At 42.0% G+C, this 22,690-nt stretch overlaps 2 protein-coding genes across 13 annotated transcripts in view; one reads left to right on the top strand and one right to left on the bottom strand.

Annotated features, from left to right (window-relative positions):
* Positions 1-4,169, bottom strand: part of P2RY14 (purinergic receptor P2Y14) — a 43,773-nt gene extending 39,604 nt beyond the window's left edge. The window contains exon 1 of the mRNA XM_084768359.1: positions 3,748-4,169. The gene's annotated coding sequence lies outside the window, so the exon portion shown is untranslated. The remainder of the gene's footprint in view (positions 1-3,747) is intronic.
* Positions 1-22,690, top strand: part of MED12L (mediator complex subunit 12L) — a 315,424-nt gene that overhangs the window by 152,033 nt on the left and 140,701 nt on the right. The window lies entirely within an intron of this gene.

The raw sequence follows: 22,690 nt of genomic DNA on the forward strand, positions 1-22,690 counted from the left end.
TATAGATTGAAAATTCAATTTCTTCAATATTCTTAGAACGAGAGGAGGATTTTTATCTATATTCTCTAACAGGGTGGAAATGTTCCTTAGATGGGGCCTCTGTGAGCTGATCCTGGGGAAAAATCACACAAGCAGCAAATGGCTCCTTTCCAGCCTGGTGTCTCTCCAGTTATAAAGAAAAAGTTGGGCATATTTCCAGACCATGTGGTTTTAAGTCACATCTAGAGTTCAGTAACTATGCATTATATATTAGAAATTAATTTTTGTGATCCTGAAAATCCAAGCATGCAGTTCCTTGCCTCAGTGACCACACCAGCACATTGAGTTTCTTCTGAGCCAAACCCCGTATGTCTTACAGCTGCTGACCTTTCTCTCTTTTCTTTGCTATCTTAAGTTCAGCAGCAGTTATTCTATAATTGGTAGAAACCACCAGCCTTCTCTTCTGTTCTCTTATCTGAAAGATGAGTGCTCGGATCCTGACATGTAAGACACTTGATGCTTTTCACAAATAGCAGGAGCCTGGCTGATGTGGAAAACGGAAAGGCTGGCAGCTTAATTTAGGTGTGGTACAGTTTCCTTTCAAAGAAAACAGTAATTGATTAGATACAAAAGCAATGACTTTGTCGTTAAGGTGCAGGTGGATTGAGAGTCCTCATGGTAAACTTGGTTTTCCTGTGAATTATCATAGCCAAGTTGATACTAAGTCATTTAGTTACCAGTGATGTCCTTTTCTAGGATGCTTTCTGAGCCATAAGGAGGAGCCGCAAGATTTAGTAAAGGGGGGTTTCAAGACCTGGCTAGGGAAATTGTGTGCTGGTGGAGCACATCTGTTTTATCTGTTGCCTGTGTGTTGCTCAGGCTGCTGAGAATTTAAGTTAGATTTTACACACTTTATTCATGTGTTTTGTTTTGTTTTGTAAAGGTAGTATACTTGTGCTGTAGTTGGTTTTTTGTTTGTTTGTTTGTTTGTTTTAAGGTGATATGCCCAGACTCTCATGAGGTGATGCTTCATTTTTATAGTCATAGAGATTATAAGATGTCACAGCTAATTTGAAATCCCAGACAGTACTTTGTCTCTGATGAGAACACTCAGTTTGACAATAGGTGACCATGCCACTTTGAAATAGAAAGAGGGCATTATTGACAAGTTTGTCAAAATAGCATATGTGTCTGATATTTATATGAGCATTCTGTTTGGTAATGCTCAGATTTGTTCTTCAAAGTTACCAGAAGGACTTGTTCCGGGTGCCATCCCTAGACTCAGTGGGTTGAAGGCCAAGTATTGCACATTAAATATGCTCATGGGCCTATCGTTGGAGAACTCCACCTACACACACTTGGCACTATTGAACTCATAATTTTCAGTTCTCTTTGTTTCCTCTCCTGCACTACTAGCTGGCCTCTGGCAAGCACAGATGCCCTGGTGGAGTGTTTGTGCCAGGGTCACATAACTAACTCCTCAGAGTGGCTTGTTCTTCCTGTTAGAGTCTGCTCATATGGAGAGACCAAGGTAACTCATTTGCTACTGACTTGAGGGAAATGCAGGAGCCTGGTACAATTAGCCTGATGTCTGGGTTCTCAGAGATTCAGGCCAAAGAGAAACCTTAACAACTGAGCCCATTATAAAAGCATTTACTAGTATGAACATTGTTTCCAAACCACTTTGGCTCCTGTGTTTAGCAGCTGACATCAGAAGCGTCTAGAGCCATAAGAAGTATGTTGACCAATGTTGTTTCCTTCTACACACACACACATACACACACTCTCTCTCTCTCTCTCTCTCTCTCTCTCTCTCTCTCTCTCTCTCACACACACACACACACACACACACACACACGCGCGCGCGCGCGCACACACACACACACACACACACACACACACACACACAAGAATTGAAAATTCTGTGGATTCTGTGGAGGAACACCCAGGGTTAGGTATTGCAGTTAAATGCCTGGTGAGCTAAAGTTTCAAAGACTTTCTCTCTGTTGTTCTGTCTTAACTTTTAATCTTCAAAGATATTGTATCTGAGACCCTGGATTATGTTTACTAATGGTCTGTTGTATAACTATAGTTTTCCTGAGGATGCTAATCTGCATGAAAACATTGAAACCAGCAGTGTTATTCCTCGTTTACTTTACACTTCTTTTATACATTATTTTGTCAGTGACATCACAGATATTATCTGAACTGATACTTTGTGGCTCAGAAAAAGGAATGGGGTTTTGGGATCTGGGTGGATCAGGTACTTAGGATGGTTACTTAGTACCTTGGTCCCTGGTCTAACTTTGTTTCAGCGTGCTTTGTCCTTCATTTTGCTGACTTTGAGAGACATTTCTCCTTACTACTGTGTCCTCTTGGTTGTCATATTAAACAATGAAAGTTATCCCTGATAATTTAAGTAAAAAAAAATATGACTAAGGGAGAAATTAGTTATAGAGGATTGGCGAGGGTGGAAATACATGCTGACCACCGGGTGCCCGGTGGGTTATGAGGCAGAACAGGAAGCAAGTGAAGCCATTGCAAGGTGAAGCTAGCAATGCTTTGGCGGCAGGAGCCAGCAGTGCCAGGCTCTTAGTGTGCACACTCCTGGTAAGATCAGCTCTGTTGCCTTCCAGCTAGACACTCCCTCCTCCAGCCCGTGCTTCCTCTGAAGGGCTGTTGCTGCTGCTGCGTGTCAGCAAATGGTAGCTCATTTCCCAGACTCCACTGACTTCCTCTAACTGGGTCTTTATGCCCCGAGCACCTTGGTATCCCCTCTCTTCTTCTTTGGGCAGATCAGGCATGTTGATATGTATTTCCCATGTATCTGTGAGTGTGTAACTGCATGGGTGTGCTTGTACGTATTATAGATTTGACTAAAGTATAAGATTTTATGTGCTTATAGAACTTAAAATGTTAACTTTGATATTTTTAGTGATTGCCTTGTTCTCTTATTGTTAAATTAATATTTAGATTATTTAGTCCTAAAATTTATGTTTGATTTTTATACATTTTAAAAAGGTAGGTGTATAAGTTATTTTTCTTTACTCTTATTTTTAAGTATGTTTCTACATAGAATTAATTTTCCTAAAACAAAACAAAACAACCCTTACCCAAGAACCCACAATAACCAAAAGAAACAGCTTACCCTAGGTGGGCTTCATGGGCCCATTGAGTGTACTGACATTGTAGGTTTATGCTATGTGTGGAATAAGTATCTGATGAATGCAATGTTTTGCTATGTATAGGCTAACTTTCTTGGCTTTTAAGATCAAATGCATATTTTATTAGATGTTAACTTTTCCAGCAATGACCAAACTAAAGGCTCTTACCTGTGTAAACATATGTTCAGATATAAACAGTTTTTTTATGTGCATATGCAAGCAGTTGCAGAAAAGGAGAAACTATTCCTAATGAGAAGTTTTGAAAGAAAAAATATGACAGTGAACTTACTTTGGAGAAGCCATTTCAGTGCCCTTTCACATGGTTTTAAAACGACCCAAATGGATACTTTCGAAACAGTTTCTTTCGAGTTACTATAGACATGTTAAGCACATTTGGGAATCCCAAATAATTATCGATTATAAAACTTCCAAGTTCGAACTCCAAAGTTAGCATTGGAAAATGTTTAACATGCCAATCAGTTACACTTCTTACACACAAGTGGACTTTCCTAATAAAACACCAGTGAGGACCGCTCAGTGTCTCCCAGCTCAGAGCTAGTCTTTCATTCGTACATTCAGGTTATTTCATGAAGACTTTCCTTACCTGCTTTTGGCTTCTGCACTGCGCGTCAGACCACACTCATTTTGGAATATGTCTCAGTGTAGGTTCCAGAGGACACTTAGACAGAGTTCTTCCTCATCTTCACGAAGAGCAGAAAATCAGGAACTTGACAGAAGCCACGAGATAATGGGCCGGCTGTTACTGAATCAAGGCAGTTAGAACCTAGTGAAGACTAGAAAGTGGAAGCAAGGGGGAGGCAGAGATGTTTTGATCTGCGTGGGCGTGTGGGTGTCAGTCTGTCCTCTGCTGGTTCCTTTCCTTGAGTCATACAAATAACAGCCTGGCCAAATCTCCCTGCCCTTCCCTCTACCAGTTTTTTTTTTCTTCTAACTTTTTTCCTATGCTTTTTTTTTTTTTAATTAATAAGTGAATAAATATACAGGCAAACATTCACAAAGTCTTACCTTCTAAATCTCACCATTGACAGTTAAGCTGCATTAAGAGATGGAGAGCAAGACACAGTTCTTTTTTTGACATACACTCCTAAGATGAGGTTCTCAGCTCTGGAGCTCAGCAGGTCCAGGAGTGGGGTGGTGTTAGAGCTACCTTGAAATTTAGAGTTAGCATTCGGGTAATGAGTCTTGACTCCACTGGCCGTATCTGCTACGTAAGCCCTGTTGTTGCTCTCTTTTATCCACATGTTTTTCCGTGTTTAACTCTTTCTGGCAAGTAGTTCCATGAGTAGGCCTACAGATGATGAAGTCATCACATTTTAATATTTTGGTGAGTTTTTGTTGCTTATGCTGCTCTCTCTCTCTTTTCTGTTCATTGCAGCATCTGTAGCAATAGCTTTCTAAGTTCTCTGTTCTTCTCACTGAACGAAGTACAGCAGCCTTTGTGTTCATGACAGGATTGATTCCTGAACTCCTTTTGTGTGACAACAAAATCCACCACTGCTCAAGTCATCTGTGGGTTTACATTTATAGGAAGTCACTTATGAAATGCAGTATGCTTGCACGTAACCTATACTCACCCTTGTATAAATTCCTTAAATTGCCCCTAGATTTCTTAAAATGCTTTACGGCGTAAGTGTTGTGCAAATCGTCTAGTATATTATTTAGGAAATAATGACAGCCATCTATGCATGTTCAGCCCAGATGCAGTTACGTTTTCCAGTGTGTTTGATCTGCAGTTGATTAAGCTTGAGTGTGGGACACATGGATGGCCACGAGGGCCACATGTACTCGGAAGCTGACTACGAAAATCTCAGCAAAGTATGGAAATGACTCATTGTTGTAAAAGCTCTTTGTGAGGCCTTTCTATTCCTTTTCCTTTTTCTTTGACTTCTCTCCTCTTTCCTCCCTGCTGGGCAAGGGTAAGTTTACCGAGGGAGCGTGGGAAAGAAACACCAACAGTGGAAGAGGCTCCAAGCGAGAAATAACCAAACGCTCCTACATTTCAAGTGTGTCCACTCAGGCTCTGTGGCCGAATTAGGATCCAACAGCTTAAGAGAGCAACTCATTTGCTAGTTGCACTACCTGCACACCAAACTCTATTCTGGATTCTCTGTACTTGCTAAGCAGTAGGCAGTGTTTTGGACATTGGGGATGGAAAAGCAGTCAGGGCACACGCACAAAGTTTTTTCCCCCTAAGGAGGTATAGATTTTTTTGTTTTGTGCATCTTACGCAAACCTAATCACTACAGATCTTCTGACACAGGCCTTTGAACACAGAGCTAGTTGAGGGAAGCTACCTCCTGGGCTCTGGTAGAGACACGTAAGCAGAGATAGCCATCTTATAATCCCCTGCACTGGAATCTCCTGGGTAAATAGACTAATGGATGCACAGGAGAAAGTGGCAGTCTCCGGAGGCCAGCTACTTCCAGGGCACACTGTGGAGTCTCCCGAATGTAAACATTTGGTGATAAAATGGATGATGTGACAGTAACAGTCTCTTAAGGGGCAGCTCTCCAGACGTCCCGGATTTATTGCACAAGGCGCTGCTTACTCTGACAGCCTGACAAGTGCCCACGTACATCCCAGGACTCCCGTGCCTTCCAGACTTGCCCCTGGAGTGTTCTTCATACCTATTAAAGAGTGCAGTGGGAGGACATTGTGTTTTCCTTGAACTGGAGCTATTTACTTCTGCATTTAATTCTAGGAAATGTGAGGTGTAAGAGTTAGGCCTGCATGTGGTAAAAATGAGGGTAGATGCTTTGGAGTTCTGGCAGAGTAGAGAGCAGACTTTCTTCACGTGGGGGTCAGCCTCCGCACAGGGCTCGCCACATTCCCTCTTTCCCTCCTCTTTCTTTGAGCCAGTGTAGTTGAGAACACCAAGTCCTTTCTGCTTGTGCTGCTCTAAACACTTAGTGTTTTCCTGTCAACCCTGCTGCCTTTCCCTCCCTCCCTCCCTCAGCTCTCACAACTCCTCGAATTGATGTCTGAGCTGTGGCAGGGTAGCTTCTGGAGTCTGCAGTCTGCTCTTACCCTTTTACGTCTCCGATTTCACTTATCAGAATCCAGTTTCAGCCCTTTACAAGCCCGCGTCCACAACCTCACTACCTCACTAATGCGTTGTATACAGGAAAGTATTAGCTGAGCTGCCAGTTTGTAACCTGTGGCAGTTTTAATGGGGGGTGGGGCCAAGGATAGCAGGAAGTACAGTGCTCAGCTCTCAGAAGGGGCAGCCACATACGAAGGATGGATCTAGCCCAGGGACACAAACTTTTAGGGGCACGTCCTTCCTTCCTGTTGGGTCCTTTCGCAGCCACCACCCTAGGATGACAAGAGATGAACACACATAAGCTTTGGGGAGATAATTTATACATTATCTCTTTGTCCTATATTCTTAAGACCATGTACTTCAAAAAGAGGCTACCTGCTCAGAGAACTTTCCTGACAAGAAGACAAGGGCTGGTCTTGTGATTTTTTTTTTCTTTTTCTTTTTCTTCTTTATATGTGTGAGAAATTTTTCAGGGAGAAATGCCTGAATCTGCTACCTCTTCATGCTGGGTTTCTGGGTGATCCAGTTTCTGCTTGCTTACTTGTGGGTTTCCTTGCAGTTCTTCCTCGCTCTTTTAGGGCCATGGTTAATATGTGTAGCTGGGTGGCACAATTTTCCAGGGAGAACAATAGATTTCGTTATGGCTTGTATATGAAGCATCCCCAGCAGGCTCATGTGTACCCTCCTGTGTTGTAAGCTGGTGGTCTTTGAAAACATTTTTTATATGCTTTTAAAATTGAAGTATAATTACATCACTTTCCCCTTCTCGTTCTAACCTGAAGCCTCTCATAAATGCCTTCCACTTAACTCCTTCCATACCTCCCCTCTCTCAGACTGATAGCCTCTTACCCTGTTGAATCCATTTTGTTGTTTATGTGTATAAGGTTTTAGGGATGATCACTTTGGAATGGACAATCAATATTAAAAAAAAAAACAGTTCTGGCTTAGACTAATTCTCCTTCTCTCAGGAGTCTTCTGTTGCCTTATAATAAGATTCTTGTCAAGGGTTAGGGTCCCGTGAGATTTATCCCTTAAGAGTTAACATGTTGGGCTGGAGAGATGGCTCAGAGGTTAAGAGCACTGCCTGTTCTTCCAAAGGTCCTGAGTTCAATTCCCAGAAACCACATGGTGGCACACAACCATTTATAATGAAATCTGGTGGCCTCTTCTGGTGTGCAGGTGTACATGCAAGCAGAACATTGCATACATAATAATAAATAAATAAATTTTAAAAAAAGAGTTAACATGTCTGCTATTTCCTAACAAAGCTCTAGGAACTTGGCCATGCTTGGCATTGGCGAAGGGATGCAGAAAAGACAGACACACAGAGGAGGTAGAATCAGATAGACTGAGCTCTCTGTTGGAAAAAAGAAAACAAAACAAAAACAAAATCAGTGTTTTACTAATACAGTTGAACGAAGAGATGAGATTTTTGCACACAGCTGGACAAGGAGTCAATTATTGCATAATAGATTTTAAAAGGAGATGTGTATCATTAATTTCAGTAGGGACAGTCTCTCTGGAGGAGCAGTCATCAGGCCATAAATATCCAAGGAGAGAAAACTATGGGGGACATTATCTGCACATGCTGTCAGTACTGTACTTGGTTCCCCGAGGCTACCTTCTCCATCTCTCTGAACCTATGGCTATGGGGTCCTTGACACGGCCATGCGGCTGTCCACAGCATACTTTAACTCAAGACTTAACCTACTCAGCATTTCCTCTACTCATGCTATGTGTCTATTGACACTGCTATTGTCCAAATCTTATTTACACAGCCATTCCTGGAAAGACTGCTCCACAGACTTCTTGGTTTCCTGGATCTTGCAATCTTTCTGTTGCTTCTTCCAAGAGTTATAATGTAGATATATCCATTGGAGGTGGGCTCCTCATGATCTGTTGATCTCTACATTGTTTTCTAGTTGTGCTTTTCTGTGATGCTCTTTACTGTAAAGAGATGTGTCTTTGATGAAGGCCTAGAGCTACACTTACTTTTGAGCATACGATTAAGGTGTAGAATGCAGTCAGGAATTAATGCTGGTCTAGCAAATAGTTGGTAGTGGGTTTTCCTGTAAAAATCTATAGCCTCAATAGCCTTGGCAAATTGGCAAGGTTTCTAGTTCAGGCATGGTTACCCTTCTGCTGAGTGGCACATGTAGACCAACAGCTGTCTAATTGGATGTACAGCCCACTCATCTGTTGATGGTCTTTTGTGAAGTGATTGGATCTTAAAGCCTCAGAACTAACCAATGGCATTACTGGGAAGGAGGAGTAATTAGGAGATGAGAAAGAAGGAGGTCACCAGGGGATGCTGTAGAAAGATGCACCTTGCCTCTGGTTCTTTCCTGCCTCCTGGCTACCATGTGACCAGCTTGTCTCTTTCCATGCTGTCTGCCGTAATGTTCTTCTGCTTTACCCTGTTCATGCTCAGGATCAAGAATTTAATTGAAAGGAATCAAACTAGAATCATTGTGTTTCACAGTAGACTTCTGGGTCCCCCACCCCACCCCCTGGCTCTTCGGTGACAGTCCCTGAGCCATCCATGCAAGAGCTGAGATGTAGATCTGTCACCGGGGCTGGCATTTCTACCATCTGTTAAGCCCCTGCTTCAGAGGAATCAAAATTTGGAACCATGAAGTTTTTGACTAGGGAACTGATTTTTTCAAAAGCATCCAGGTAATTTAGGAACTTTGCCGATTGTCAGCATCCTTGATTCTTATTCCTTAAGAAACAGCTCCCAGGCAGGTGTGCACATGCCTTCCGGTTTCGTTCGTTCAGCTCACACAAGCATAGGGACCCATTAGCTGTAACTCTGGATAGCTGTGTGGGCATGTGCCCCAAGAAAAGAAATTTTTAGGCTCAAAAAACTAGTTAGGGTGATATTAGTGAGGAGGAAGGAGGTGGGGAGAGAGAAAGGGGGGGGGCAGGCAGAGAGAGAGGCAGAGAGACAGGCTGGAGGAACATGGACTGGCAGAACCCAGAAAGAAGCATCAGAAGGAGCTTTGCCTTAGTAATGTCACCATACTAAGTGCATCTTCTAGGAGCCTTAGGGTTTGTATAAATGGCTACTTCTCTGTGTGAAATACCCGGGCCAGATGTGTTTGTTCAGATTTTGAAATTTATAAGACAGAAGGAACTCCCATGTTCATGGATTGGCAGAGTTGATACTGTGAAAATGGGTTTATTGCCTACAGTCTGCTATAGATTAAATGTAACTTCCATCAAATCTCAGTGGCCTTTTGTCTAGAAAAAGCCTTGTTAATGTTGTTAAGGAAGCATGAAAGACCCAACAGAGGTAAAGCAACCCCTAAGTAGAATGAGCAGTGTGGAGGCTTCAAAGTACTTGATTCCCTGCTGTAGTCCAGAGCCACAGTGCCCAGATCAGCCTGGCACTGGCCCAAAAATGGACACAGACCAGTGGGGTGGAATAGAGGGACTGAAACTAGACCACCAGCCACAGCCTCCCAGCCTGTAGCAAATATTCCAGAAAGGAGATAGCTTCCTCAAATGGTGCTTGGAAAACTGCATATTCACAGATACACAAACCAAACTCTATCTGCATTCCACACTCTGCACAAAAACCAATTCAAAATGAATCAGAGATGTCAAATAAGAACTGTAATTCTGAAGCTGAAGAAAGTACAACTAAACATTCTTCTCAAGATACAGTTATGGACAAGTATTTTCGAAAAGGAAGCACGGGGAGGTAATCATAAGAATTGACAGATGGAATTGTATGTGATTAAAAATCGTCAGCAGTGCAAAGGAACCTAGCAGCAAGAGTGAAGAGAGCCCACAGAGGTAAGAAAACATTCTTTGCCAATCACACATCTCATAGGTGGGTGATAACCAAGACGCTGTAAAGAACCTCAAGAACTAAATGCCATACAACACAAATCACAATATGCAGTGGCCTTATGAAATTAGGAGACATTTACAAAGGGAACATATACAAAGAGCCAATGAATATTTGAAGAAATGATCACTATCAGTAGCCTTCAGAGAAATGCATGTTTAAAGTACGTTGAGATTCCATCTAACCCCAGTCAGCATGAATGTTGTTGATGTAACAAATGACAAATGCTAGTGAGGGTGTGGGAAAGGGAGCTCTTCGCTGCTGCTGGGAGTGTGGACTGGTGTAGCTACTGTAGAAGTCAGTATGCACCTTCTCGGGAGGCAGGTGGAATGCTTTGAGTTCGAGGCCAGCCTAGTTTACAAAGTGAGTCCAGGACAGCCAAGGCTGCACAGAGAAGCCCTATCTCGAAAAACAAACAACCAAAAAAAAAAAAAAAAAAAAGAAAAAAGAAAAAAAAAAAAAAAAGAAAAAGAAAACTAAACTAAGGCTACAAGATTTTGGCCTATTTGCATCAGCTTTTGTTATGTTACTTTTCTTGGGAAGACTTGATACACACCAATGATAGACCAAGGGGACGAGTCACCCAGAGCCTAGCCAAGCGGACAATGAGTTTATTCCTGTTACTTAAAGAGCTAAGGGTCAAGGGTTACTGAGAGACGCATGAGTACCACACAGGCAGCTGTATCAATTTAAAAACCACCCAGCATGAAAACCCCGCCCCTGGGCTTCTGCCATGCATGAAGGCAGCTGCACCTCAGTGGGCCAGGGAGCTTCTCTCCTAGTAACTGTTATTGCTTATAAAAACCTTGGGGAAGGACCTTGAGAATTTCAGAAGATCTAGAAGATTTCAGAGACTAGCAAAGCTTTTTGAAATCATAAAATATGTTTAGTTAATATGAATGTAGACACAATGAGTCCAAAGGGGAAGAAAGTAAATAGAACGGTACGAAACAAGTGTAAAGATGGTTAAGTTGAGCATGACTTTATTTATAAATTGTAAACATTTATAATTCATTATAAATGGCCTAAGCACACCAATTAGAAGTTAGATTTTCATAGTGGCTTTATAAATATATGACAGTATTAACTGTACTCTCGGGGAATTCAGTTTACATTTGCAGGCACAAGTGAGTTAAAAGTTTAAATGATCATTATGGGACATTAGAAAATATTTTTTTTTACTGAAGGAAAGGGCAACTATTCGAATCAAGTAAACATTGTGTGGAAATGTGGTAGTTACAGCTAAAGCAGGAACCAGAAGGAAGTTTAGGACACTATATGCAGATAAAGGAAGAAAAAAAAAAGTTCCACACTAATCATGCAATCGTGTATGCATCCACCACGAGTAGAAAAAACAAGAGGAGAATAGGTGCAAAGATCAGTGAAATTGCAAGTGGAAACCAGAGTTGGCTCTGTGAACAAAAATACAACCAAGCCTGGTTCTTGGAAGCCAATAGCAAAATCAATTAACAACTAAGTAGATATATTAAGGAGAAGGAGGATAGAAGAGAGTGAAAAGGAAGGGGAAGGGAGGGAGAGAAACAAACAGGAAGGATGGATGACTGGATCAAAAGTGAGGGGTGGGATCGTCTCACCTTAACTGATACAGGAAGGCTCAGCCACTGTGGGTGGTACCATTCCCTACGCAAGGGGCCTTGAACTGTATGAGAGTGCAGAAGAGGAGCTGAGTGTTAAGTACAAGAAACCAATGAGCATACATGCATTCAGTTCTCTCTGACTGTGATGTGACCAGCTACCTCAAGTTCCTGAGCTCATTTCCTCTAAATGACACGCTATTACCCGGAATTAAAAGCCAAGTAAACCTCTTTCCCCGATTGCTTTTTGATGAATCTTTTATCTCAGCAACAGAATTTAAACTGAACATAGGGTATCTGAAAAAATACATTTTATCCCAATGAGTAAGACTTGGACTCTTGAGCTATTTACTTCCTGATCCCTTTTGCTTGGGATAATTTTTCCATTTGTTCGTTTGTTTTTTGCTTTAAGGTGGTACCTGTGTTTAACGTTAAGATGAATTTCTTGTGGACAACTGACAGATGGATTTTGTTTATTAACTCATTTAGGGTTGAGTCCATTAGTATTTAGTTTAGTTTTGAGAGATGTGTATCAATTGCTGTCTTTTTGTTGTTGTTTCGCTGTTGGTGTTCTTACTTCTGGTTTATGTTTCAGTAATTATCTCATCCTTTTTTTTTTCTTTCTTTCTTTAGTCTTTTGGTGATGTTTATCCCTCCTTGCAGTCAGAATTCTTTCCAGTATTCCTTGCAGGCCTCCTTTGATCGTCATGAATTCCTGTCTATATTTAACAGAAAGTTTTTTCTCCTTCAATTATGGTAGATGGTTTTAATGGGTACAGTAGTCTGTATTGGCATCCGTGGTTTTTATAACCTGAAGTACGTTGCTCCAAGCTATTCTAACTTTTAAAGTTTCCTTTGAGAAATCAGTTACCATTCTGATGGGTTTACTTTTATATGTATCTTGTGTTTTTTTGTCTTGCAACTTTCTAGACTCTTTCTTTGTTCTGCATATATTGTGTTTTAACTATAACCAGCATGAAGACCTCCTTTTTAGTTCTAATTGGTATCCTGGGTACTGTTTGCATCTGTGTGGGTTTGTCTGTATTTAACTTTGGGAAGCATTTTTCTATAATCTTGTTTAATATGTGCTCTATATTATTGACCCGGGATTCTTCTTCATGACGTTGGGTCTTTTCATGATAACCCCTGATTCCTGAATATTCTTATCATGTCTAATTTTTTTCATATTTTTTGCTTATATGGTCTAATTCTATTTTTCTTCAATTTCTGATACCCTGTCTTCTATCTGATCCATTCAGTTTGTATGGTCTTTCTATAAATATTTAATTGGCTTTTTGAGTTTTTAATTTTATCATGAGTTCTCTTCAAAATTTATCTTTGCTGCATTCAGTTTTCAAATCCTAGATTGCCTTCATTGTCTCATTCAGTGACGAGCTTTTTATTTTCCTGGCACTACTCTGGTATTTATTCTTCAGTTCATTGAGTTCTTAGTTTCTTATTTAAAAACCTGGAACCCTTTGATGAAGCTTGATTGTTCTTTAAAGTGCTCTGCCCTGGAGTTTATCTAGATAATTCTCATTGGAGAATATTTCTAGAGGACTTGGCAGATGTCTGTAGGGGGAGGCCTATGCTTTCTTGACCATTCGTATTGTTTGTGTTTTTATGTGACAGGGCTGAGCATGTGGACTTCTTTATATGGTCATGTGTCTCATGTGATCATCTAGGGTGCCTTAGGCTAGGCCGCCATAAAGGATGTGTGCAGTAAGACCTAAATGTTGGGGATGGCACTGTCAGGTGAGGTTCCAGGGACTCACCAGGCTGGATCTTTGGACAAATGTGCTTCCCAGGTGAGGCCTGGAGGCTGGTTACATTTCAGGAGGTCTAGAGTGAAGAAACCTGGCCTCTGTCTGGAGAATAGGGAGGGTCTATGCTGGGTGGGAGGGCTAGGGTGAAGACACCTGGGCCATGTCTGGAGAATAGGGAGCGTGTAGGCTGGGTAGGGTTCGGGAAAACTCATCAGACTAGATCTGGACACAGGCTAGGCCACCAGGGCTAGGCCTGCATGGGTAGACTAGGGTCTTGGGGGAACTGATCATCAAGTGGGCCAGGCTAGCGCACAAGGTGTGAGACCAGTGTCACGACCTGGTCTGGGAGCTAGCAATGGCACTGGCAAAACTAATCAGATTGGATCTGCCTAGAATGTTGCAACACAGGCTGTGCCTGAGGATTGAAGGGGCAGAGGCTGGGGTGGAGAGGGACAAACGGACTATAGGATTCGGGGAACTTACTGGACGGACTGGACCTGGTCACAGGGTGTGGGATTCAGGTAAGTACTGGAGGCAGGTAGCCTACCTAAGATAGACTGTGTTCAGTGGGGAGCACCCACGGAAGGGAGATGGGCTGAGAGGAGGGCTTCCTTGGCAAGCCTCAGCAGGCTAGGATGGAGAAGGAAGGGAAAAGGAGGAACACATATTTATACCACCCACAGTGGGTGTAGTGACTCTGGTAGGAACTAGGCTTAGAGTCCTGTGGCAAGCCTCAAAACAACGGGGCTGGGATGGGAGGTAGGGCCATCTGAAGAGGTAGGACGAGGGGACCACAAAGGAGGAAGAGGAGTGGAGGGGAGACCACAGGTAGCCTGCCTGGGTCTGCCCTGCTTTTGTTGGCTGCAGGTCTTTTGATAGCAAGTAGGGCTAGGAGGATAGGCCATTTTTCCCTGTTTTCTTTTTTAGCTTTCTTAGTCTCGTTTCTTTCACTCACTATGTACATCTGGGTTTTAATGAAGGATTGTTTCAGTTTAGAGAAATAGCTCCATGGTCTTAGTGGTTGATTATCCCTACTCTGAAAACTTGAAATACTCCAAACCTTGGAAGTTGGTGAATATGTTGATGTTCCAGTGTCAGAGTTTGGAGCATTTTAGATTTTAGATTTGGTTTTGCTTTTGGGTTTATTTAAGTTGCTTGTTTTCAGCTATCGTCTCACTATTTAGATCTGATTGACCTTGGATTTAGTAAATAGCTCAGGCTTGCCTGGGATTCGTAGCCAATCTCCTGCCTCAGCTTTTTGAGCACTAAGATGACAAGCATGTCCGTCATGCCTGGCGGACTTAATGGTTTTGGATTAGGTGTGCCCAGCCTCAATTCGAGCTTGGTGTTTTTGTTTGTTTGCTTGGTTTTTGTTTTTGTTTTAGTTTTAATTTTGGTTTGGGTTTTGGTTTTTCGAGACAGGGTTTTTCTGTGTCATATCCTGGAACTCTTTGTAGACCAGGCTGGCCCAGAACTGGCCTAGAACCCTCCTGCTGGAATTAAAGGCATGCACCACCACACCTGGTTTCAGCTTGATTTTTTTGTTTATTTTTTAGTTCTTGTTGTTGTTTATGTACTAGATGGCATGGATGACAGAAACATGGATTTCTCTTATCTGCTGTTCCTGCTCCTTCTCTCCTTCTTAGATTACCTTTTTTTTTTTTTAATAATATGTGCGGCTAATTCATTACCATGTCTGGTCATCTTAGAGTATTAAATTTATGGAAACAGATTTGTGAACAATTCAGAAGTATTTTCAATGTAGGATTAATAATTGATCTTTTCTGCATATTATTTTCCATAAGGTTAATGCCTGGCATTTTGTGTGAGTGAGTAAATGAAAAAATGAGTTTATATATACTTTTTCTTAGAGGAATTTAACGTGTCTTTTTACTTGAAAAACTTTAGTTTGATAGACTATATATTAATTATATCTACATATGCTTATAAAATTAAATATTTTATGATCTTAACAACATAAAAAACTTGGCTCTTTTTTTCGACACTAGATATGAGGGATAATTTAAAATAACCACCAATAAAATAATTACTCTTTACTTGATATATTCCATTCTAAGTCCATTCATTTTTCTGAAAATTTTATTTTTCTTTACTGTTGGAAATAGTTCACTGGGTATATAGCACATTTTCATTGTCTACTCATCTGTTGAAGCATATTTAGGTTGTTTCCATTTTCTAGTTACTGTGACTAGAGCAGCAATGAACATGGCTGAGCAAGGACTGCTGAGTAGAATAGGAAGTGGAGTCCTTTGGACATCATAGGCCTAGGGGACTTTAGGGGTTTTTGTTGTTATTGTTGTTTTTGTTTTGTTTTTTAAGATTCTTTATACTGATTTCCAGAGTGGGTGCACCAATTTCCATTCCCACCCACAATGAATGAGTGTTGTTCTTTCCTCACAGTCTTAGCAGCATTTGTTGTCAGTTAATTAGCTGATCTTAGCCATCTGACTGGGGTAAGAGGAAATCTTGCGTTTTTTTAAATTTGCGTTTCCCTAATTGCTAAGGATAATGAACAGGGTAATTTTTTGAGATGTTTCTTATCCATTTTCCTTTTTCTTTTTCTTCTCTTTCTCTCTTTCTTTCTTTCTTCCTTTTTTTTTTTTCTTCTGTTGAGAACTCTCTGTTTAGACCCTAGCTCATTTAGGCTATTGACTTAAAGAGGGGCTTTAGGGGTTTGGGGGAGGGTAGCTGGGAAGGCTTAGAGGGAGGAAAAGGAGAAGGGAATATGTTGTAATTCTATTTCAGTTAACACATAACAAATAATTAAAATGTAAACCATAAAATAAGAGAGGGCATGGTCCTTTTGAGATGCTCATTATCAAAAAGGGAAAAAAAGTTAAAATAATGTTTGAATTATGTTAAACAGTTTTTGTTCCTGCAACATCTTCCCATTTCCTTTTGTGGAATTGTGACATTCAGATTCACCCTTGTTTATTTTTTTCTCAAAATTTCCCACCCCCTCCCCCCACCCCCGTTAATGACCCACCCAGCAGGACATGTTCACAGTTGTACTGTTTCCAGGCAGGGCTCTGCCTTGTTAGTAATAAGACTAGTTATATATAAACATCCCTTGTGTATTCATATTACAAACAGAGGGATTTTAACACATGGAATCCCAAAATATGTCTGTTATTGTTTCCAGTCAGTTCTGATCTGGCCTGTCATCAACTGCTCATAACAGCTTTCCTTTTAACGTTCGGATTCTGTAAATGTTCCCTCTCGTTCCCTCCTCAGAAGTCCAATTATTTGTGATTACTTGGTGTGTGGGTGTGTGTGTGTTTGGTGTGTGTTTGGTGTGTGTGTGTGTATGTGTGTGTGTGTGTGTGTTTGGTGTGTGTGTGTGTGTGTGTGTGTGTGTGTGTGTGTGAGAGAGAGAGAGAGAGAGAGAGAGAGAGAGAGAGAGAGAGAGAGAGAGAGTCAGCAATGCTTGAGATCAAACCTAGGCCCTCCTGAAAACTAAGCATTTGCTTCATTGATGAGTTTTATCAGCAGCCATGTGTGTGTCTGTGTGCCTCTGTCTGTCTGTCTGTCTGTCTGTGTACATCTGTCTGTCTGTGTCCACGCACACAACTATGTGTTCATGTGGGTGGATACACCAGCTTACCATGTGAAAGCCTGAACTCAGTGCTCGGTATCTTTTTCATCTCCTTCAGTCACTCTTCACTCTTAGTTTTTGAGACTAAATCTCTCACTGTGTCTTCACATCAACTGGATTGCTCGACTGGCTGCCCGATGAGGCCAGGCATGATCTTGGCACAGCTTCTTCCCCTGAGGTGTGGTGAGAGGCATGCACTGTTGTGCCTGGCGTTCTGCATGTATGCTGGGGATCTGAACTGAGTCTTCGTGCTTGCAAGGCAAGCATTTGCCAATTGTGCCTGACCCCAGCCTCTTGCGTGTCACTTTTTTTTTAAACATTAATATATTTCATAAACATATTTTAAGTATGAAAACAGTTTTATTATTACTGTCCTGTCATTGCCTTTTTCCATTTGATCCACTGAATTGAGACACACTTTGCATCGTCCCCATGTGCTGTTTTGGGGTCCTGTTTTTTTTTTTTTTATGAGTGTTCTAGACCTTTTATTCTTTTTCTTAGCTTTTCAGTATTTCATAATGTATTTCATCAGTCTCTGCTGGTGAATGTTTAGATAAGTATGGATGTTCTAATATATTATTTTTAACCAGTTAGAATCTGTTTGTTGAATTGTGTAATGTTTTTATAAAGCAACTCTGTGTGTGTGTGTGTGTGTGTGTGTGTGTGTGTGTGTAGGTGTAGGTTTAGGTGTAAGTAAAGGCATAACCGTGTCACCACATGTGTATGGAGGCCAGGGAACTCTTAGGAGTTAGTTCTCTGTTGCCACTTTGTGGGATCTGGGGATTGCACGTAGGGGGCAAGCCTGGACATCCACACCTTTACCCACTGAGCCCACATTACTGGCCCAAGTTTTTTGAAAGTTCTCTTAAGAAAGACTTTATTGTAATGTGGTTTATGGTAGTACATGTGTTTGTAAGGGATGGGGTCTGTATTGATAGGAGTCCACCGGACATTGAGAAACATACTGCGTTACGGATACAGAAGGCAGAAGGGCATAGGCCCAGTCTAATCTTACGTAGTTCCAGGAAGCAAAGTTGGAAAGTTGACCTTGGTGTGTACAGTGCTTATAGAAGGGTAGCTCTTGTTTGTATAATTGTGAGGGGCAACATGGAATTGAAAGTAATGTGAGTACGCCATGGTGCAGGCAGAGGGTCTTCAATATCATCCCGTCATCTTTGTGATTCCGTATGCCATGGAGTTTTAAGGATGTTTGCTAAAGCAATTGAAAATGCACTTTTAAAAATTCTAAGCTTGCGGTAAAAACATTGCATGCAGACAGAGCATGGCTGTGTGGCCTGCTAAATCCTGCTGGAACCTGTTGGTGTGGAGTAATAAAGAAAGAGGGCATTATTCTGTGATTAGAACACGACAGATGACTCCTGCTAAGGAAGAGCAGCGTTGAGAGTTGAGAACTCAGTGTTTTCTTGTCCTTCCATCTCAGACTGAGAGAGGGACAAATGTCTATGTAATCCACCCCCTTGTGGCAGACTGAAAGATGTCCCTTTTATAAGCTGATTCCTATGGGCAGCATTTACATGTCAGCCAGCTGCCACTCCAGCAGGAGCTTGGTGTTCTTGGAATCTGGCCAGGTCCAAGCCTGAAGACCAGCACATTTCAGTTCATGTTAGGAATAGTTCAAAGTAGAGAAACTTAATTGTTAGAAACCAGAAACTCCTGCACGTGAGTTTTGTCTCTGTGTATCTTTTTGGAGAAGATGCTGAGAAATCAGAAGCAGGTGTTCTGTGTTTTAACTTCAGTCTCAGAAAAATCCTGTTTCTCCTTACCTACGTTCTGCTGGGATCCCAAGAACGAACTCAGCTGTAACCATATTTGGAAGTGTTTGCATACTTTCCGAGGGGGCGTCTGCTTGGGAATCATACCTAGCTAGGATGGGCAGTGACTGTCCTTGATGGCTTGTTTGATTTGTTATGCTCAGTGTCCAGTACTACAGGAAGTATTTAAGAATCTGTTAGCAATGATACTAAAAACCCACTGAGGGAACAGGCACTGTTCCACTGACTGTTCTGTAAGTAAAGTTAGGTGGAATTAATCCTCAGACAGTGACTGTCATCGCAGAGGTGTGAGATCATCTCCTTGCTCCTGTCTCTGCACTTCGGGGCCTGTTTTGTAGGCGTGTGAAGCCAGGTTTGTGTAGTGATTCAAACTTGGGACAGGTTTGGGAGGGCAAGGTACCACTTTGTGAGATGGTTTATTGATTTAGTGCTCTCACCGTTGAGCTTTATGGCCAGTGGATGGGACGGGTTTGGGAAGTAAGCTTTGAAAAGTCACCGGAGTCCTCAGCTGGGATGGAACTTCAGAAATATGTAGTAGATAAACTTGCCCAGAGTTGTTTTGGAAAAATAAAGGCCGCTTGTCATGCTGTGGGGATGCGTGGGAGGAACAGGGCTCAGCAAGTTTGTGGTATGGAGACTTCAGGAACTTGCCTGAGGGTAACTGCGAGTTAGAGGAAGTACTTAAGTGATCACAAGCCAGAGTGTGTGCGTGTGTGCTTTCTGAAATTGTATAGGGGCAGTGTTCTCTCTCTCTCTCTCTCTCTCTCTCTCTCTCTCTCTCTCTCTCTCTCTCTCTCTCTCTCTCCAACAAACTGATTCTGGCAAAGCACATATTTGCAATTCTAGATTCTGTGTGGCTTTCTGCAACTAATACTGTTAATAACTTGAGTGTAGCAGTTAATTGTCTTTAGGTGTTGCAGTAGTCTTTGTGCTTTGAGATAGGGTCTCATAAAAGCCTAGGCTGGCTTCCTGGGTTGTCAGGCAAGACCGTGAACTTCTCTTGTTGCTTCTGCCTCTGATATTGTTGGGATTACATATGTGTTACATCACAGCTGGCAAGCTGCTTTTTCTGGACCAGTTAGTTTAAACCATTTGAAAAAGTAGCTCAAATTTCTTTATTGGAATGGGCCATTAAAAAAAAAATCACCCATTGCTTCTGCTTTTGTGTGAGTCTCAGTGATGGTGAAGCAGTGTTATCAGAGGAGCAGTGTGTTTCCCCCGGGGTCTGTTGTTCAGGTCTGTTTCCCCATGTGTCCACATTAAGAACTCAGTACGTGCCTTGATCTTGGACTTCCAACCGTGAGATTTGTGCTTACAGATCTTTTGTTTATAAATAATCCCTTGAAGGTCATTAGTTTATAGCAAGAACATAGCTGGGTGGTTTGGATAAGAATGTACAGTCATCGTATACGGCCTGTCAGAAGGAATGACTTCCAGTTTGAGAATGAAAATTTAGAATTTATATGCCATGTGCCATCCTTTGGAGGATAAAATCAGAACCTGTTTAGGGCATAAGGAGAACCACAGACTTACTGTTGGTGATGGTAATTGAACCCCACTTTCAGGAAGTCTGTCGTTCTCTTCAGGGAGTGGACTCTCACTGAGGGAATGGCTAGATTCATAGAGCTCCTTTCTCTTGCCCCAGGGTGCTTGTTGTACTATTATGCAGTGCTGACGTGGACATATTTATTACACATGAATCTTAAGCATGGAGCCATGTGTGCTTATTGGTCCCTTCTCTTCCACTTTTTCCGCAGTGCCAGTTCAGTGACATTTACTCAGAATATTCTGAGCCGTGAGAATAAGTTATAGGATAATTGTGAAGGAATCAAAATAAATAAATAAAAAATAAGCTTCCTAACTCCAACTCAAATGTTTTCTGCACATGTTAATAATCCACTTGTATTAAAAAAAAAAGAATTGCTAATAGAAACAGGAAGCTTTTAAAAATTACTGCTAATGCCTTAAGCATTTGGAGACAGATTGATGGGCATGAATCTTACCCGAGCCTTTCTTGGCTGTGCCACCTTGTGGCAGGTCACCTCTATGTTCTCTGCAAGAATAGTGCTAGCCTTTCCTCACGAGTTGGCTGTGGGGATTAATCGGGTTGCACAGTTGACAGCAGGGGTATGTGTAGGGTGTTCTGTTTTGAATGTGAACTATTTGACCTTCATTAGCTCAACTGTTCTGTGTTAACTTTTGTGCAGAAGCCGAGGAATCATGGCAGTGATGAGCCTCGGCTACAGTGCTGTCTGTAGTTATGCCCTTGGCTTCAGGTCATGACTATGAGAGAAGGGATCCAAGTCCACTCCTCTGTGAGACCACAGTGCTGCCCTACAGCGCTGCCTCGCATCCCTGAACTAAGCCGGCAGGCAGGCTTGTCCTTAGGACCTGCTGATGGGTTGGTAGCCTCCACTAAGAGGGCCAGTGCCTAGTGAATGCTGGGGATTGCATTCAAGGAAGAGTTGTAATAGCACGCGCTTAGGGATTGACTAACCGGCTCATTGATTTTGTTTCTTCATATCACTTTTGAGGTTATACAGAAATAGGATTTTTTTTTTCTTTTTTAAGGAAAGGGTGCTTGTGTATTACTTTGGGCATGGATCAGTCTCTTTCCTTGTTTGTACTAGGACTTCGCAGCGGCAGCTCTGGGCCCCAGGTGTATTCTTCTCTTTGTCTGCAGTTTCTCAGGAACCTGTACCAGCTCTGTCATTGTAGATATGGTACCTTAAAGGGAATTGTGTAAAACTGGGCTGTGTGTTAGCACTCTAGTGCTTGATGACTGGGCCTTGGTGATTGGTAGATGCAAAATAGGAAGCCCCTGCTTCTTGTGCTAGCAAGCTATTAAACTTCCTCATAGATGAAGAAAGAAATACATTGGTCAGTACAGAATTTTGTCTTCTACACTGAAGTTCACTTTGTTTTTAGGCATACCTTCTGTGGTGAATTGAATAAGAAATGTATTCTGTCGATGCAGCATTTGAACACTGGGGGTGGGGGCAGTTGGTGGTACTTGGGGAGGGCACCCTTGCTGGAGGAAGGATGTCACTTGGGGGCAGGCGCTGAGAGTTTTCAGCCTCATCACATAGCTAGTATATTCCTTCTGCGTTTACACTAAAATATACAAGCTCTCGGTTTCCTGTCCCAGTTGCTATGCTTGTCCTTTGGTGCCACACTTCCCTACCATTATAAACTCACTTTCTGAAAGCAGAAGGCCAAATAGACTTTCCCCTGCCGGGTTCTCTGCTTGTGGGGTGCTTTATCACAGAGAAGCAACAGACACGCTACCTACAGCTCTGTGGGACCTTGCGATGCCTCCCTGTTTACCAACCATAGGAGAGGGTGTTTTAAAAATAGGCAGTGGAAGGGAGAACTGAGCATCGGAGATGCATGTGCATCAAGAGAATGGAACGTGACAGCGTGAGAAGAGAAGCTGAAATCAAACGGGAATGGAACAGTAACTGCTGCTGACTCTGCGCATGATGAGTTCATTCTGCCAGACGATTCCAACTGTGCAAGAACTCCCGGGTATCGATGGGGAAGATGTGATAGAGTGATGAGCTTTACACAGGAAATGGGACCTAAGGAGCACCTGCTGTATTTTCGTGACATTGAAAGCACAGATATTACAATGTAGGAACCTGACTCAGTGTCTGAATGGAGTACAGCAGTTCTGCATGTTACGGAAAAGATGCTCAGTCCGTGTCATAGCATTAATATTAAGAAAAAGGCAGCCAGTGTTCAAAGCCACAACAGTTCTTGAAAGGCTCAGAGCTGATTTGGGAATTTGTTGTTGTTGATTCAGAAAGAGCCATCAGTATTTGCAATCTGTTCCTACCAAGTCCCCAGGTAACTTG

The sequence above is a fragment of the Acomys minous genome, assembly GCF_964271855.1.
Source record: "Acomys minous genome assembly, chromosome: 19".
NCBI classification, from domain to species: Eukaryota; Metazoa; Chordata; class Mammalia; order Rodentia; family Muridae; genus Acomys; species Acomys minous.